Source organism: Manis pentadactyla, chromosome 3 (genome assembly GCF_030020395.1).
Source record: "Manis pentadactyla isolate mManPen7 chromosome 3, mManPen7.hap1, whole genome shotgun sequence".
NCBI classification, from domain to species: domain Eukaryota; kingdom Metazoa; phylum Chordata; class Mammalia; order Pholidota; family Manidae; genus Manis; species Manis pentadactyla.
The window spans coordinates 67,516,916-67,533,750 of record NC_080021.1 but is presented as its reverse complement, the minus strand read 5'-3'; the positions used below and the strand labels follow the sequence as shown (position 1 = coordinate 67,533,750).

At 38.1% G+C, this 16,835-nt stretch overlaps 1 protein-coding gene across 9 annotated transcripts in view; it reads left to right on the top strand.

Annotated features, from left to right (window-relative positions):
* The window catches only part of SULF1 (sulfatase 1), a 165,649-nt gene that overhangs the window by 24,579 nt on the left and 124,235 nt on the right, over positions 1-16,835 (top strand). For 7 of the 9 annotated variants that reach the window (XM_057498006.1, XM_057498004.1, XM_057497999.1 and 4 more), the window contains exon 2: positions 7,478-7,572. The exons of the other annotated variants lie outside the window; for them this stretch is intronic. The gene's annotated coding sequence lies outside the window, so the exon portion shown is untranslated. The remainder of the gene's footprint in view (positions 1-7,477; positions 7,573-16,835) is intronic. 9 annotated transcript variants of the gene reach the window in all.

Here is a 16,835-nt window from a genome sequence, read left to right as displayed (position 1 = left end):
AGTAAGAAAACTAAGAAATATAAATTCACAGTAGTACAGAAAAGCAACACCTCTCACTTTTAGTGCTGTGTTATGATTAGTCCACTGAGCTTGAGTGTCTTTACCTTTAGATAAACAGATGGGAAAACCACATATAATGTGTATCTATAAGTCTCTGTGTGTGTGCATATATATGTAAGAGTTCAGGATAATTAAATATATAGGTATATATATATATACTTTGTTGTATCTGCTAGTGTTCAGTATATTACGTGATAGTATAATGTCCAAAATTAGCAAAATGGAAAGATTTCATATCAATTTCAGAATGTAATAGAGCTGTTTATTCATTATTTATTCAACAAACACGGCAAACCTATCTTTAAAGGAAAATTTCCACTTACAATTCTTTGTGGCTTCCAAGAAATTCTAAGACATAATTAAAGTTGAAAATGAGAATGGATTCTACTTACTTTTACTCCTAAATTTAAAAGTGATCTGTCAATGTTAAATTCTTTATACTAGCTAATTTTATTACAAAGATCAGCCACCTAATGTCAGTAGCCTCATAGGCATACCTGGTCATAGTAGAAAGAATCCAAACCATGATGAGATCTGAATGTGAGGCTTGTAAGGCTAGCATCAATATCTTTAAGATTTTCAACCTCAGGTTTCACATCTTACAAAGTAAGACCAATACTACTTACCTCAAGGAACAGATTATTGAAAGGACTAAAATGAAATAGGATATGTAAAATTATCTAGCACAGTGTCTTAAAAGAGCAGTGTTTCAGTCAGTTTTAGGGCTTTTCCATTGACTGTATTTTTTCCTCTTTGATTCAATCCATTTATTGAGCATTTACTATGTATTACATGCCATACTAAATACTAGTGATACGAAGGTGGACAGGATTAATATCCTTCCCCAGAAGAGTTCATAATCTGAGGAGACAAAGCAAAGCAACGTAATTTTCTTACCAGTATAATTCCTGGAAGTGTGTTCAAGATTCAGTGACAGAATTGAGGCCAGAGTGATTATCTCTGACTTGTAGAAGTCAACGGGACTTTCACAAAAATGATGATGATTGTGTGAGTTATAAAGGATTAGTAGGAGGTGTGCAAAGACATTCCAAAAGAGAAGATCATTGGAGAGAAGAGGACATGAGAAAACCTGGGGATGGGAACTGGCTTCAGCTTCTGAGTGTTGAATCTAGGGGGGCTGCAGCTTTAGTCAGGGGACCAATCATAAGCATCCTGAGGCTTTATGCCTATGGTTGGGCTTCTTAACTCTAGTGAAGCTAAACTCATACAGAGACCAGCTCATGATGTGCAAAAAGTTTGTTTTCTAGGTTCACATCAATATAAAAAGTTGGGCTAATGTATACATCATCTAAAACATATTTTGGTTTAATAAGACTTTTGTTTGTTCATAGTAAAACCAGCTCAATGATGGAAGCTTTGTAGCACAAGCCCCTTAACTCCCCTTGGTCCAGCACTTTCAGGACCCCTCTTTGATCACTGGCTAGACCAGGGAGGACTTGGCATGGGGATGAGAAGGCAGAGAGTAGATATGATTCATGTTTTAGGAAGAGTTTACATAGGTCATCTAGTATCCAGTATGGAGTGGGGGCTGTGCAGAGACATAGGGCATGACCATGACATACGGAGAAAGCAGTTAAAAGACTTGTAGTGTATGAGTGAGAAGTGCTGAGGTCCTGAGCAGTGTAGGTGGACAATAGGGCACAGATTCCAGAGATATTAAGAAGTTAGAACATTCGTGACGTGGGGACAGAATGAAGGGATTGAACAAAAAGAAAATGTTTTATGTTTGTTTGGGTTAAAGGCTGCTGGCTAGCTACAGTGGAATACCAGAGGACAAGAGGAGGTACAAGTTTATAGAAGAAAATTGAGTTAGCTGGGGTAATGCTGGACTGGGATGTCACTAAGAGGGTAGACTGCAACACTGAATAAAAATCAGAAGTAATTTAAGAGAACTATAAAACTGCCAGATTTTTCTTGGAAATTTTGAAGAGAACATAAAGTCTGGGCTATAATCAATGCGCCCAAGAAGTGTCAGGCTCTGGGCTCACTGGGCTCTGAGCTTTCACCTCACATCTCTGCTGCTGAGTGGATTGTTTACCCATTAAGTTTTCAAAAGGAAGTCCATGTCTTGCCAATAGCTGTGTATACCCTCAAAAAGAGTGCTGTGTTCTTCTGAGCCTTCAGAAATGAGCAGAGACTAGGAAAAAGGCCAGTGGGCTAGTGGAATACTTATTCATAGAGAACACATGCATCAAGAGTTAATCATCAAGAAGTCCTTTCCTCGACAGAGCTTTTTCACTGCCTTTGAATTGGGGGACCCACTTCTAGAGAAAAGAAGGTAATTCCTAAGACTAAAACTAAGTTGGTGATTTCTTACCTAGCCATGACTTAGCCTACAACTACTTCTTCCTCCTTCAGTGTGACCAGGAGGTTCTTCCCATACACTTGAATGGTGCACAATTGGAAAGGAAAAGTGGGAAACATTTATGAATTAGTAAAAGATGACAACTGGAAGAATGTTAACTTTTAGAGTGAATAGGAAGCAATCGAATGAAAAGAATGACTTTTCAAATCTGTGAGATCTGGTTACTTGATAACCTTAGTGTTCTTAGGCTTTTTACCCTTTCTACACTCAGCACTTAATCTTCTGTGGCAAAACCTCTATCAGATTTCTTGGATTTCAGAGCATTCACCCTACCTGAACACTTCATGGCAAATACCATTTATTATGAAAGGGGCTTAGGCCCAGACCTCATGGCTCGTCTCACAAAGTTGTATAGTATTTCTTTCTGGATGGTAAACTGAATTGACATATTCGAATACAAATTTAAGAAGCTATTTCCCCCTTCAAATATAAACAATTTTATCATTCATCAGAAAGATAATATTTGGTTATAATCTGAATTCCATCCTGCTTCTGATGGCTCACTTCAGAATTCCCCAAAGTTCGGAAATTATCTTTGGCCTTTGAAATGATGAAAATGGTTTCTATTTTTGCTGAAATGCTTAAACCATACCAAAAAAAGACAAATTAAAAGTTCCACAAAGGAACTGTTACTGTATCAGTTATACAAAATAATCACCAAATGTATACTTTAGAATAAGATGAGTTTGCATCATGGGAAAGTTTTGTTGTTTAAAGAAAAGAGCAAGATATATGTGGGGGAATTCCGATTAGCACAATTAAAAGTGTGAAGAATATACTGAGCTTCCATATATGGAGCTGGCCGTTCCACATTTAGGCTACTCAAGCCATTTAAAGTCTTGGCTTTGTGAGCCAGCACTACGCTCTTCCTAGCCTTCCTGGGTTTGCTGACATAGTGATCCAGTCCAGGCTGGGTGCTGCTGAGCCGCTGTGCTCTCCTGCGCAGTGTTTGAAGAGTGGATGGGGTGCAGCTGGGAAGTCCCCCAGACACCTGAATTCAGAATATTGCTGAATTTTGCTTCATTTCTGTGCTCCATGGAAAGTTGGAAGCTCCCCAACTCCCTCTTGGGTTTGGCTTCCTGTTCACATGTTTTCTGGTCTCATGTCATTGTGCATGAAGTAATAGTCCCACATGCATGCACCATCTACAATGGCAAGATTTGTGTGGTGCAGCACAAGCTTTCTAATGAGCACATTTTGGACCTTCCAACAACTCTGTAGGGAAAGCAGTCTGGACCCGGTGATTACTCTCCAAAGCAAAGGGAGCAAGGACAGAAGGCACTTCTGCAACAAGACTAAAGCCACTCTTAGGAGACAATTAAAGGACAACTGCTCTAAAAAACAAACATTTACCTCACCCATCTGTCTAAATGTATTTATGTGTACAGTATAGAAAAATGCCTCTGATTCATGGTTCAAATGGGTCAGTTACTGTTTTAGCATTTCACTCTGAATGGTGCTAGTGTTTTCTACTGAGGAATGTTATTTCAATGACATTTCTCTGCAGCAAAATCTGATGAGTTTATGAAGTTTAGGAGCCAGGAAATGCAGCTCAATTTCTGAACAGCTGAGAAAGCCAAGAGAGTTAAGTTCGATCATGTACTTGCTTTATAGCATGGATTCATGAGTGCTAAGTGCAATAACACACTAATAGAGAGCGATGCCAAGCCAAACTTTTAAAGCACAGCTCCTAAACTATCATGCTTAACTTACCAACATACTATCAGCAGGTGAAATTCTAGCCCACACCCACACATATTTGTGGATGCTAATGTCAAATTAATGGGCAGACGTGCCAACATTTTATACAGAGCTTTGGAGTAGGAAGGGATTTTGGAGGTCTTACCCTTTTATGAACAGAGAGATGGAGACTCATAAGCTCTCTCTTTCTTCCTACACACACACACACACACACACACACACACACACACACACACACACACACACACACACACACCCCTACCCCTGAGTCTCATGCTTACAGAAAATACGTTAGGTCTGGCTTAAGAAAAGGGAAGGGCAAATGACCCCAGTGGTTCCCTGCTCCATTCAGGTCCGTGTGGCTCGGCCTCAGGGCTGTGAGCCAACAATTTATCCTTGCTTCAAGAGCCACTGAGTATTTCAGATTAGATGTTTTTGACCAAAATTTGAACCAGGGATCACTATGTGACCAGGTCCTCACTGTACAGCACTCAAGTAGCACATGGCAGTTACCAGGGGCCATGTTATGACTACAGTCTACGATGTAGACAAAGCCTGAGGTACAACCCACATGCCTAGAAACCTTAAAAACTGACCATGGAGAAGAGACCTTCACCCATGGAGGCAGCAGTGGGCACAGGGGAGACTACATAACTAAATGCTTCATTGCGCGGCACAGATTTTAAGCGTGGTTGGAGTTCTAGTGAGAGAAATGAAAAGTGAAGGTGTCTGGAAATGCGATTCAGCTGATCCCAGTGGGGTGCTTAAAATTTGACTATATGGGGGAATAGTAGACTTACTTAGATAAAGAACAGGAGAAATGAAAGCATGGAGAGCGTCACGGGGCAGCAAAGGGGACCCAAGAAAGCCAAGCTATGGGTGCTCCCCTGAGGCATTTCCCAGCCTAATAATGGACAGCAGTGCCCCCAATATTGCTGTACAATATTACCTACTAATGTTACTGAATGAACACCTAGGTATAAATCACTTAAACTGTATTTGCATAACTATAAATCCACAGTAATATCATGTCATTGAAAATCCAAAAGAAATTGCTAATTAAGTAGAAACAAAACATAAGCCAATAATATCCTATTTAACAAGATTAATTTTACTTACCAGATGGTGCTGTCTTGCTGAAATTCAAGAATAAATTTGTTTTAACAAGTGTTCATTAATGAAATTGTAAAAAAAAGAAATATTTTAATGATTTCTATTGCACATGTAGTGCTATGCTTACTAATTATGAACTGTTGCAAGTAGGCACATACGAAGGAGGAAAGGATCCAGGCAAATAACGTCCACTGGGGTGGAGATTATGGAAATGCGAATCGTGATGGCTTTGCTATCCTGTCACCTTGTTCTATTCTGGCAAATATAACTTCATATAGCACAGCAGGAACTATTGGACTGTGGTGTGCACACTTATCAAGAAATATTTAGGCTGCCTCTCTTCTTTCTTTAATAGCCTGCAGCAATTAAATTATGACATTATTCTCAAATTATGACATTCTCCCATACATTATCATTTTAATGATGACAACTCGAAGTCTCTGTTTATAAAATTCATGAAAACTCTGGACTGCTTCCATGAAAATGTCTCTTGATTGCAAATTACCGCTGCAAAGGAAGTATCTTTATTACTGGCTGAAAAAAATTTCAACCCAAATAATAATGGTTGCCAGTGTTTACTGAACACTTAGGATGTGCCATGAACTCTTTTAAATTTGTCACATAGATGTTTGCATGTAATCCTCACATCAACCTAGTGGGATAGATAACTATGTTTAATACCCATTTTTCAGGGGAGGATACTGAGATGAAGAGAAATAAAGTAACTCACTCTAGGACATAGAGCCAATGAATGCTGCAACCTGGAATCCAGGCATCTGATGCCAGGGTCTGCTACTCCCAGCAGTAGATTTCTGAAAAATCACAGAAAGGAGTGTTGTTCTTTCGGCATTAGGCTCTGCCAGCATGACCACAGCCAGTTACTGACAGCCTCACATTCACATGTAAACCTCTACTTCAGGAGATTGTGACGGCCATGCATAATTATAAACATTCATAGGTACCCCTGAGAACATATTAAAATGTGGACATCTGCATGATTCTTATTATATTTGTAATATTATATTTGGAAACAGAGAATATGGAAGTTCTCCTAGAACTCACCAGCTCCTGAGATGAGAAGCACAGGGGAGGTCAACAGGCAGCCTGGGTGGGGTGGGCCAGATGACAGGGTGGCGCACTCGGGCGGAGGAGTGGAACGGGACATGATAAGGGTGGTGTGGGAGGAAGAGCCCTGCAGCCACAGGCCTGCTTCCAGGGAGGTCTGCTGCTACAGCCTCCCTGTAAGCACAAAGTTTCCACAACAGAGCAAAGGACACTTTGACCTAAGTCATCAAGGCCATTTCAGAACAAGATTCCAGGTCTATTATGAGGGAAATCATCTACACCATTACCTCCGAGAGTCCCCTCTGGATATGCCAACATGCAGTTGTATTTGCCATTGAAGAGGTATGAACGCTGTAGGTGAAATGCTTTAATATTTATGTGGGCAAGGAAAATATTTTTTTAATGTACAGGCAATTCGGGGTTGTTAAATAATGTGTGGTATTTTCCTATTCTTTTATTTCTTATATAGTTCCTTATAATGTGCATATATTCTATATATTTCCTCTTTCATCTTATATATCATACCCACATTTATATACAATGTGTATATATTAAAATGTGTTATTCATGACAGCAAGATTGCTTCAAGTACTTAATGCGTTAAAATGGGTGTTTCCTCATATTCACAGTATCTACTTGACTTTAATCACTCACTTCTTTGAGTTGTCATAAATGCAAAATAGAAACAAATTTAATCAGTTGTAAATGCTTACTTTAACTACTCATCAAATAAGAGTTTGCTGCAACTTTAGAAGATTTACGATTCAATACATTTCTTTTAAAATAGGTCTCATAACCTGAAATTGGAGGTTGTTCAACTTTTAAACTAGAAAACACTTCGTAAACTTTTTAAAAAGAACCTCTTTTTTATTGGTTTTATGAAATCCAGTCAAAGGATATTATGAAGTGAATCTAATGGAAAGGCTCTCCCTTGATGAAGAGAGAGTCAAATGGAAATTCCTGCAAAAGGACTGAATTATGCACAATGCTTCAAAGCCTCTTGCAAGTGATTGTAAGAAAATCCTACTGGATGAAATTTGGAGAATATTATTCTTAATGATGTCCTCCTTTGAAGTTGTGAAAGGGCAACATCTGAAAGATAAGTCACTAATAAAATGCACCTGATGGCACTTCTAATTTCCTCCACTGTAGGGGCTAACTGACACCTACCATCATCTGAAGACAGTGAATTTGGCAAATGACACACTGGTTCTCTGGAACAGAGAAATTGAAGACGATTTTTAAAGGTACTTACATCAGATATTTATCTCTTGATTAATTAAACTAAGGCACTAATTAAACCTGACCACTCTGCGTCCCTTGAAGATGGGGATGTTTTGCGGATGGGGAATGGTAAGGGACTGGGGGGCCCCCGTGCCTCTCTGTAGTGTTCTCTTCCTTCTTAGCTGAGAGAACTAATGAGGCTTCAGTCCAGCAGAGCCATTTCATGACATTAGTCTCTAGGAATGGCAAAAGCCCCATCTGCAAAATGGGGATTTAAAGAATCCTGTAACTTTATTAACATGTGGTGAGCTGTCAGGAAACTCTGGGAAATTAGATGGACACTGAATGTCCGCCAGCTCAGCCAGTGTCAGGAGTGAGAACTGTAGGGAAGGCACCTGTGTTGTTACAGCTTGCCTTCAGAGTTTCTTGTCTTGGCCAGACAAATGTTAATGCCAAGAGTATTGTGGAACCAGGGAGAGTCACAGAGACCCACCTCAGCAATACAATGTTGGCTGCAAAAACATTCTTAAGGCTCCTGATTTATATGGGTATACACCTCTATGAGTCTTTCCTCAAATGTCAGCATTGAAAGTTGTCCTCCACTCTTGACCAAAACTAATCCATGCAGTGAACACTGTTGAGTTACTCTTGGTTTTAAATTGTAGCTCTTCCTATTCGTTGCCTTACATTGATTTCCATTCTAAGCCTTGTGTTGGTCCACACTGGCTTGGAAAATGTCCTCTAATCACCAAAAAGTTCATGAACCCACACGAACCAAACCAATCCAAATCTTCAACAAGTCTATTCTGAATTCAGATTCATCTCTTGAGGATTGATTTGTCCAGCTTCTCTTTCTAATACTAATGGAATTAAACATTTTATCTTCATACATCAAATGGCAAGTGAAGAAAGGAAATGGCTAGAAGTGTATGAGAAACTGGGATTAGTATGTTGACATAAAATTATGAGCAGTGGCAGTTTTTCTATAATTTTCTGATCTTTGCCTTCAGGTGGTCTGGGATATCACCAGTAATGTGTTGGGTGCTCATTATTCACAAGGTAAATCCACAGAAAGAGAAGAAAAGTTGAAATTTTTGTCTTCTTACTTCAGTACTCCAAATAGAAGAGCAAAATATTTGGAAACAACTAAAAAGATACCTGTTTAGGAATAAGCTCAATAAACAGAGGAAGAGTGACTTCTTAACATTTCTTCTAAAGTTGGTTTGCCAGACCTCTTCTTTGTGAACTGCTAGCCAAGGCGTCAGTTTTTCTGTAGGAAAGATAGATGTTGGCCTCTAGTATCATACCATTCAAAATTAACTGTAGAAGAGTCTGGAAAATGTATAATTCTGGAGGTTACCCTACATCTCCCAAGAGGTCACTGAAGACCTGATTTTTCAAAGCATCTGTCCTAGTTTCTTTTGTGCTGTGAAGAGGCCGCCTTCCTGGGATACCATGTTATTACCTGGCCAGTAATCTTTCATTTGACACTTTCCACCTTTTAATGGATAATTTTACTACTTTAAGCATTACATCCTTTTACTTTCTCAGCATATCATTAATGTGAGATAATAGAAATAAGTTTATTCTGATATTGGATCAAATTAGAATTGCTTGTTCAACTTTAACACACAAGACAACTTATCTATTTATTTTTAATCTGTGGGCCCCCTATGAGAACAAGCTTCGTTCTGCTTTATCCATCTTTGGACTAGAAAATTCATACTTAAGGTCTGACCAGCTGCCAACTTCAGAGATCTCTGCCCCTTCTCATCCATCATTTGAGCTGGAATTAGACAGGGAGCTGAGTCATTTCCCACAACCACCTCTGTATCCATATATCCACAAGCCTCCCATCTGGTACATTTAAGAAATAGTTCTTTCTCTGTATACTCAGACAGTCAGGTTTATAAAATAAGGACCACTTTCATGGGCCTAGGGTTTCAAACTACTGCTCTGTGCATTTTTTATTGCCTCTCTGCTCATGCCATCTGCATATAAAGTACTTTCATTTAATATTTTTCCAGCTTTAAGAACTGCTTACCTGCAGTTCATTGAACTTGGCATCACCTGCAAAGTACGTAACACAAGGAACAGAACCAGGAGATGCTATAAGCAAATCTCAGAAGCTGCCCCAGCATCTCCTAACTGATTGCCAGAAGGTCCTCTCCTGTTCCGAGGAGAAATAGGTTGTATTCACATATAGTGTGACAACAGAAGGACAATTAAATTTCACAGTTTGGGGGAGATTTTGAGGATTCTTGTCAAAAATGTTCACACCTGTGGAACAGACTGTTATTTTTTTGTGGGGCCTGGTTTTCAGCTTGAAATACACCTGCCCAAATCTGAATGGTCTCTATTGTACCTTCTGGACTCAAACACTGTGCTGTCAGACAAGGTTTGGTGCACACAGATGGGAGAACTTAAAACAACGACTGTGTTGTTTGTAAGGAAATTAAGACCTTTCCTAGCCCCACTGATGCCTGTTTATGCTGGGAAATTTTATCATAAGCATGCCTTAGCTATTGCCTTCCTGGCACTTAATTTTTAAACATATTACTTTATTTAATTTACACTCAATATATTAATTTAAATTTAGGTGATTTTTAAAAATTGCTCATGGCCTACAGTAGTAACCTACATCTTTCAAGGAATCAGTTTTAGATGTGGACCCTAAAAAGTACTAAAATTATCATCTTGGTATCTTACATGCATTTAAAAATTGCTGTGCAGTGCAAAGAGCTGAATTTGGTGGTGCTGAGAAACAGACTTTCTTCCTTTCTGATCACTTTTACCCTTACCAGTTAAAGAGGGCAGTTTATTACACAGAATCCTAAAGTCAGTTAAAGTAATGTATGTGCTGTAAAAATGATAAAATAGCTAATAATACTTACAATAATTTTTAAGAGTTAAAAAAAACACACACACATACTTAGTCTGGGCGCATAAGTCTTTTCTATATGAATATGTGCTATGTGGGATGATAGAAAATTGCTATTTGATTATTTTTGACCTACAAAAGCAGCAGTTTCATAAGGTACTGCCTCCTGTTTTACATAATTGTAAACTCAGAGAATGTACAATTTTATTCTGATTTTTTTCCATTTACCTTTATATCAAAACAGTTTGCAGTTTCTGCATTGTCTTCATAGTTCATAGTTACAATTCGTGCGTCATGTTCCATTATATGGATGTGGGACTTAGAAGCTGATTTTGCTTTTTTTCTTTTAAGAGATAGCACTTCAAGAAAACACAATCAGTAGCTTCTTTCACACAGCCGTTCTACTTGATTGCATTCTGATGCCAGTTTTCAACTCATATCTTTTCCTGCATCATCCTTTTGTCCCTCTGAAACTAAATGTTTTCACATATGAGTCTTCAATACAAATATAAGTGGTAAAGCAAGTGTTAGTATGTACAGGCACACCAGTGTGCACATATGTGTGTATGTCGTTAAATGGATCTGTTTAGAAAATACATTCTCAAAGCCAAAACGTTTATGTTTAAAGAAAACACCAGACTCTAATGGGATGAGAAACATTGTGCCCATCAGGCTGCACCACCTTTCGCTGGCTCCTCTCCATTCTCATCTGACTCAGACCTGTCCCAGCAGATGGCCCTTGCAGTATGGTTCGGCTGCCAACAGAATAGTGCTTTGTCTGCTACAGCAAGGAAGCAAACGCCAGGGATGTTGACCGACCAAAGGAAAACCCTTTGCTCTTGCCACAATGATACATTCAGGCAGGAAGTTAAGGGGAAAATAGCCATTCCTAGAGTGGGGAGAGGATGGAGGAGCAGTTTAATTATGATGAGGGTAAGGGCTGGGCGAGATGGACAGTCACAAGTTGATATCAAGAGAAAAGAATGGGATGATGTCATTCTTTACTGGGACAGTCACTGAAATGAAATCAGGTCACACACAATAGTCTTGTTATATGCCCAGAACCATAAGTGTTACAAGAGATTACTTTGTGCTAATGCTTCCTAGGACGGGTCAGATGGCCCGGCTCAAATTTGGATGTTCCCAAGACATCCTTAAAGCAGATAAGAAGGGCAGACTCATTTCCTCCAGTGCTGAAATGGCCCATGCTAGGTTCACAGCATTTGTTTAAGATCGCTAAGGCACAGTTTAGGCCAGAAAAACTGTCTGCATTTTCCTAACAGTGAATTTCAAGAGCAGAATGCAACAGCAGAACTTGGTATCAGGCCAGATGTTTTAAACTGGTGCTTTTTTTGTAGGATAACTTTGAAGGGCATTCTGAAGTTCAGATGGAATATATTTCTCAGTAGAAAGTTGGCACTTCCTGAAAAGAAGTACTGCCTTGTACCATTTCAGGGGATTTTTAGGATTGAATAATTCTGCTTACAGAGGAAGCATTTGATCTGTGTTCATCTCAAGTTCCTAGTGCCACTGGTGGCTGATATATTCAATTTTAGGTCCTTCTCTCAATGGTGTCCTAATTTAACCTCATTCATCTGCTTATATTTTACAAGAGGGCATCACAATTACAAATGAAGGTTATATTTTCTGAGAAGTCATCCCTGGAATAATTAGATGATAGGGTCAAATCCTATTATTAAAATTCTGTTATTGTATTAATAGGGCTTAAAACAAGTAAGTCATTGCTTGAAGCTTTTTTTTTTAGGATATTTTTGTTGAGTATTTGTAATAGCAGAATACTGGAGGCTTTTTACTTGGCATCTGCCATCTAGAGATTTTGCAAAGTTCGTGTTCAATTTTGATTAACAGCTGTTCCTTAGGTACTTGTATTTATTTGGGGACAAGGTCCTTCTCTCTGTTGCAGACCATACAAAAATGTAAAAATAAAAGTAGATGATGGTGGGAATTCATATTTGTTTTATAATTTTGCTCTAAAATTGCTAAGGAATCTTGTGTGGTAATCTAGGAGGCAGGGGAAATGGTGATGTACATGTGCGTTTGAAAGCGTGTGTAAATTGGGGCTATCAAAATGGAAAGAGGCACATTTAAAGGAGTTCTCTTTGGGGTAAGTTCTAACATGAACTTCAGTGATTTCTGCTTCCCTTATTTTTAAATTGAAGGTTAGATAATTATTTTATTTAAAAGTTAAAAAGTAACCGAAATATTGCCCAACAAATGGTCAGGTTCTTAGGTATTCCATGTTTAATTTTCTTTTCTGTTCATTTTCTAGTACCCTTTAAAGAAATCTAAGTCGGCTATCCACAGCCTGTTGACAACCGCATCTAAAGTGCAGGCGTTCCTTTTAGCAAATTCATCATTTACAAGCAAGTAAATCAGGAATGGCTTCTTAGAATGGTATTCACTGTAAAATTAATTTTAAAATTATTTGCTTTTACAGTTTTACCCCCCAAAAAAGATTTGATGCATTTTCTGCATGAAAATGTATTTATTGCATAAAGAATGCCCCAGCAAATCAAATCTATCCTACAATATTCATAGGCATCTGGTCTAGCTGACACAAGGATGCTCCAGTGCACAGTAGCCATGGTATAAGGACTGGCAACCACATACAGCGCCCCTGCTCTATGGGATCAAGATATTTTTAGTATCTGTCCTAATGTTGAGTGTGTCACGATATACCTAGTCATGAAATTCTGCTGTCCAAAGAATACTACACTGAGAGTTGGTTCCAATTTTAGGCATTTTGTTTCCTGGGTACTTTCCAACAAAAACTAGAGTATACTGGCCTCACTTGCCTCACCGGGCTGTTATAAATATAAGGCATAGAATGTGAAAGTGCATTTGGAAGGAGAAGATTTCTGGAGCCAATCAAATACATCCTATTGCTCTTGTTGCCATATTAAAAGGCCAAGGTATTGCATGGTGATCGCTAGTCCTCCTCACACTGTGCCACTCCCAGCACCTTATTTCTCCCTCATTGTTCTTTTAGTTTTATGTCTCTGCCAGTAAACTAATCCCAAAGTGTATTTTTAATGGTTGGCAAAAATGAAAAAATTCTTTGCAAAGAAGGAAGGCTAGAGGATCACTTGGATTATTAACTATGTATTCAGTGCATTTTTTTTCCTTTTTTTAGAAACTTATTTATTTGTATCTACCTCATTACCACCAAGGTTGTAAGGCAAGCAGACACTACTCCAAATGGACAGTCTTCCCATGTGATTTTTTTTTAAAGTGTCATTAATATACAATCTTTTGTTGATTTCAAATGTACATTACAGTGGTTCAAAAGTCCCTGTGATCAACTTAAATCATGATTCTGAATTATTGTGTCCCTTTATCCCTCTCCTCCTCCCCCTTGGTAACCACTAGTCACTTCTCAGTGTCTGTGAGTCTACTGCTGTTTCTTTCCTTCTGTTTTGCTTTGTTTTTATATTTGACAAATAACTGAAATCATGTGGTAATTGTTTTTTTTCTGCCTGGCTTATTTCACTGAGCATAATAGATCCATCCATGTTGCAAATGGCAGGATTTCTTTTTTTTTATGGATAAATAATATTCCATTGTGTGTATGTACCACACCTTCTTTATCTGTTCATCTATTGATGGACTCTTAGGTTGCTTCCATATCTTGGCTATTGCAAATAGTGTGGTGATAAACAGAGGGGTACATATATCTTTTCAAATCAGGGATTTTGTTTTCTTTGTGTAAATTCCTAGGAGTGGAATTCCTGGGTCAAATGGTATTTCTATTTTAGCTTTTTGAGGAATCTCTGTATACTGCTTTCCACAGTGGTTGCACCAATTTACATTCCCACCAACAGTTTAGGAGGGTTCCTATTTCTCTGCATATTCACCAACATTTTTTGTTTCTTATCTTTTGGATAGTCACCATTCTAACCAGTGTGAGGTGATACCTCATTGTGGTTTTAATTTGAATTTCCTTAATGATTAGTGATGTGGAGCATTTTCATGTGCCTGTTGGCCATTTGTATTTCTTCTTTGGAGAAGTGTCTGTTCATGTCCTCCACCCATTTTTCCATTGGGTTATTTGTTTTTTGGGTGTTGAGACATATGAGTTCTTTATATATTTCGGATGTTAACCCCTTATTCAGATGAGTATTTACAAATGTATTCTCCCATACTATAGGGTGCCTTTTTGTTCTGCTGATGTTGTCCTTTGCTATACAGAAGCCTTTTAGTTTGATGTAGTCCCACTTGTTCATTTTTTTATTTTGTTTCCCTTGCCTGAGGAGATGTGTCCAGGAAAAAATTGCTCATGCTTATGTTAAAGATTATTTTTGCCATGTTTTCTTCTAAGAGTTTCATGGTTTTTTGTCTTACATTTAGGTCTTTGATCTATTCTGTGTTTACTTTTGTGTATGGAGTTAGACAATAAGCCATTCTCATTCTCTTGCATGTAGCTGTCCAGCTTTCCCAACAACAATTTTTGAAGAGGCTCTCTTTTCCTCATTGTATAATCATGGATCCTTTATCACATATTAATTGACCATATATGCATAGGTTATATCTGCGCTCCCTGTTCCATTGATGTGCTCAGTGCATTTTTAAGAAAAGCTTCAGAATGAAATATCTTTACTGGTTGAAGCATTAAAAATAAAAGTGAAAAAAATTCACTTGTGCTATATTATAAAAGCTTATAGTTGTTGGAATTCAGCTAAGGGTTGACTCCAAATAATCTTTGTGATTAGAAAAAAGTATGAGTAAGAGTAAAAGCTTTGCTTTTAATATATAGTTGATTGGCTCCTCTCATGCACTAAAATGGGTTGAGAGAGTGCCATCATCTGTATCCCCTAGACAGAGGCCAGAGACCAAAAGTGACATCCCTCCCCTCTCTGTCAGTGCCTGTCACAAGCCTGCCTTTCTTTTAGGGAAATATTTAATTTTCTAGTTGCTTTTTCCATCGCCAAGCATTAGTTTATAGAGGAATTTCTTTCAAATGTCAGACGCGCTATCAGCTTAGTAGTTTGTAAGTGCTGAAATGTCCCTTCTGGGTGAGAGGATAGGAATGTAATTTACATTTTTCATTTGAAAGTCCATCTTAGTTTAAAGAACTTTCTCTCTGGTTATGGAAATATTAAGATAGAGTTTCTTTGGTATGACTTGTGTGTATATGTATGAATAACTTTTTCAATACAAGTAACTCCTGAATGTGACAGACAGTATATCTGACTATCAAAACATTTTTTTTCTCCCTTACTCATGTTGACAGTAAGACTGTGCATCTATTTAGTAATAAACTATTGGTCTTCTTGGGTGTCTATAAAATGTATGCAGTGATATGTTTTGGATGATGTAAAAAGAGCCTTTCTTACCTTAGGGGGCCTTTGGGAAAACTTAAAAGTTATCATCAGCAAAGATGATCTGTCTTCTTAAAATGGAAAACTCTCTTTTTATTTTAACATAGTGGTGCATGAAAGAAGTGTAGCATAGTAGTTAGGAACACAGATTTGGAAGTCAGGCTGCCTAGGTTTGAATGGCCTGCTGTGCCATTTGTTACCTCTGCAACTTAATTTCTTTGTGTCTCTGTGTCCTTATCTGAAAAATAGGGGCCAGTATTAATACTGACTTTCTTTAGCTGTTTAGAGGATTAGATGATTCCATATGTATAAAGGGCTGAAAAAAATGCCTAACCCTTAGTAAAGTGTTAAAAATGTTAACTGTCAGTCTTTTTTGTGGAAATTTTAAAAATCCAGAAATGCAGAGTAGATAAATTCCTGTAATACTAGTCTGCCCATAATTTCATACACTTAAATACACACACACATACACTGTCAGTGCACCAAGCACTATAGAGAAGCCAGTCATGAGCCACAGCGCCCACCCTGTGGAGACTGGTGCTAGTCAGGAGTAGGACATATTCATGTGCCTCCTAGTTAATAGCAATAATAATACTACTTTGTGATTAAACACTTAAAATGTGACAGCTGTTGAGTGAGTCAAATAACATTATACATGGGAAAGTACTCTGGGAGTATATCATCATCATATACACAAAACTATTTTAAGACAAGCTTTTAATTTTCTAGTTTCTGATTTCCCTTTACATTTGTTTAGCCTTAGGTTCAGCATTTTCTCCCATCCAACCATGATTTGACAAATATATATTATATAAATATGATCCAAAAATATATATTCAAAATTGCATATCAAATGTTGCCAACAGGATCTTAAACTATAACCTTGGGATTTGGGTTTTCCACTTCTCTTTATTTATGGTTAAGGATGCAGATGCTCCCCGAGCCACCAAGTCCCTGCTATACCGAAGAAAGAGCAGAGAAAGTGCTTGGTGAGTGAGCTCCATTTGCTCCATGGTCACCCAGCATCTGTCAAGTGAAAGTTTAAGGTGATCATCAGCATGGCACT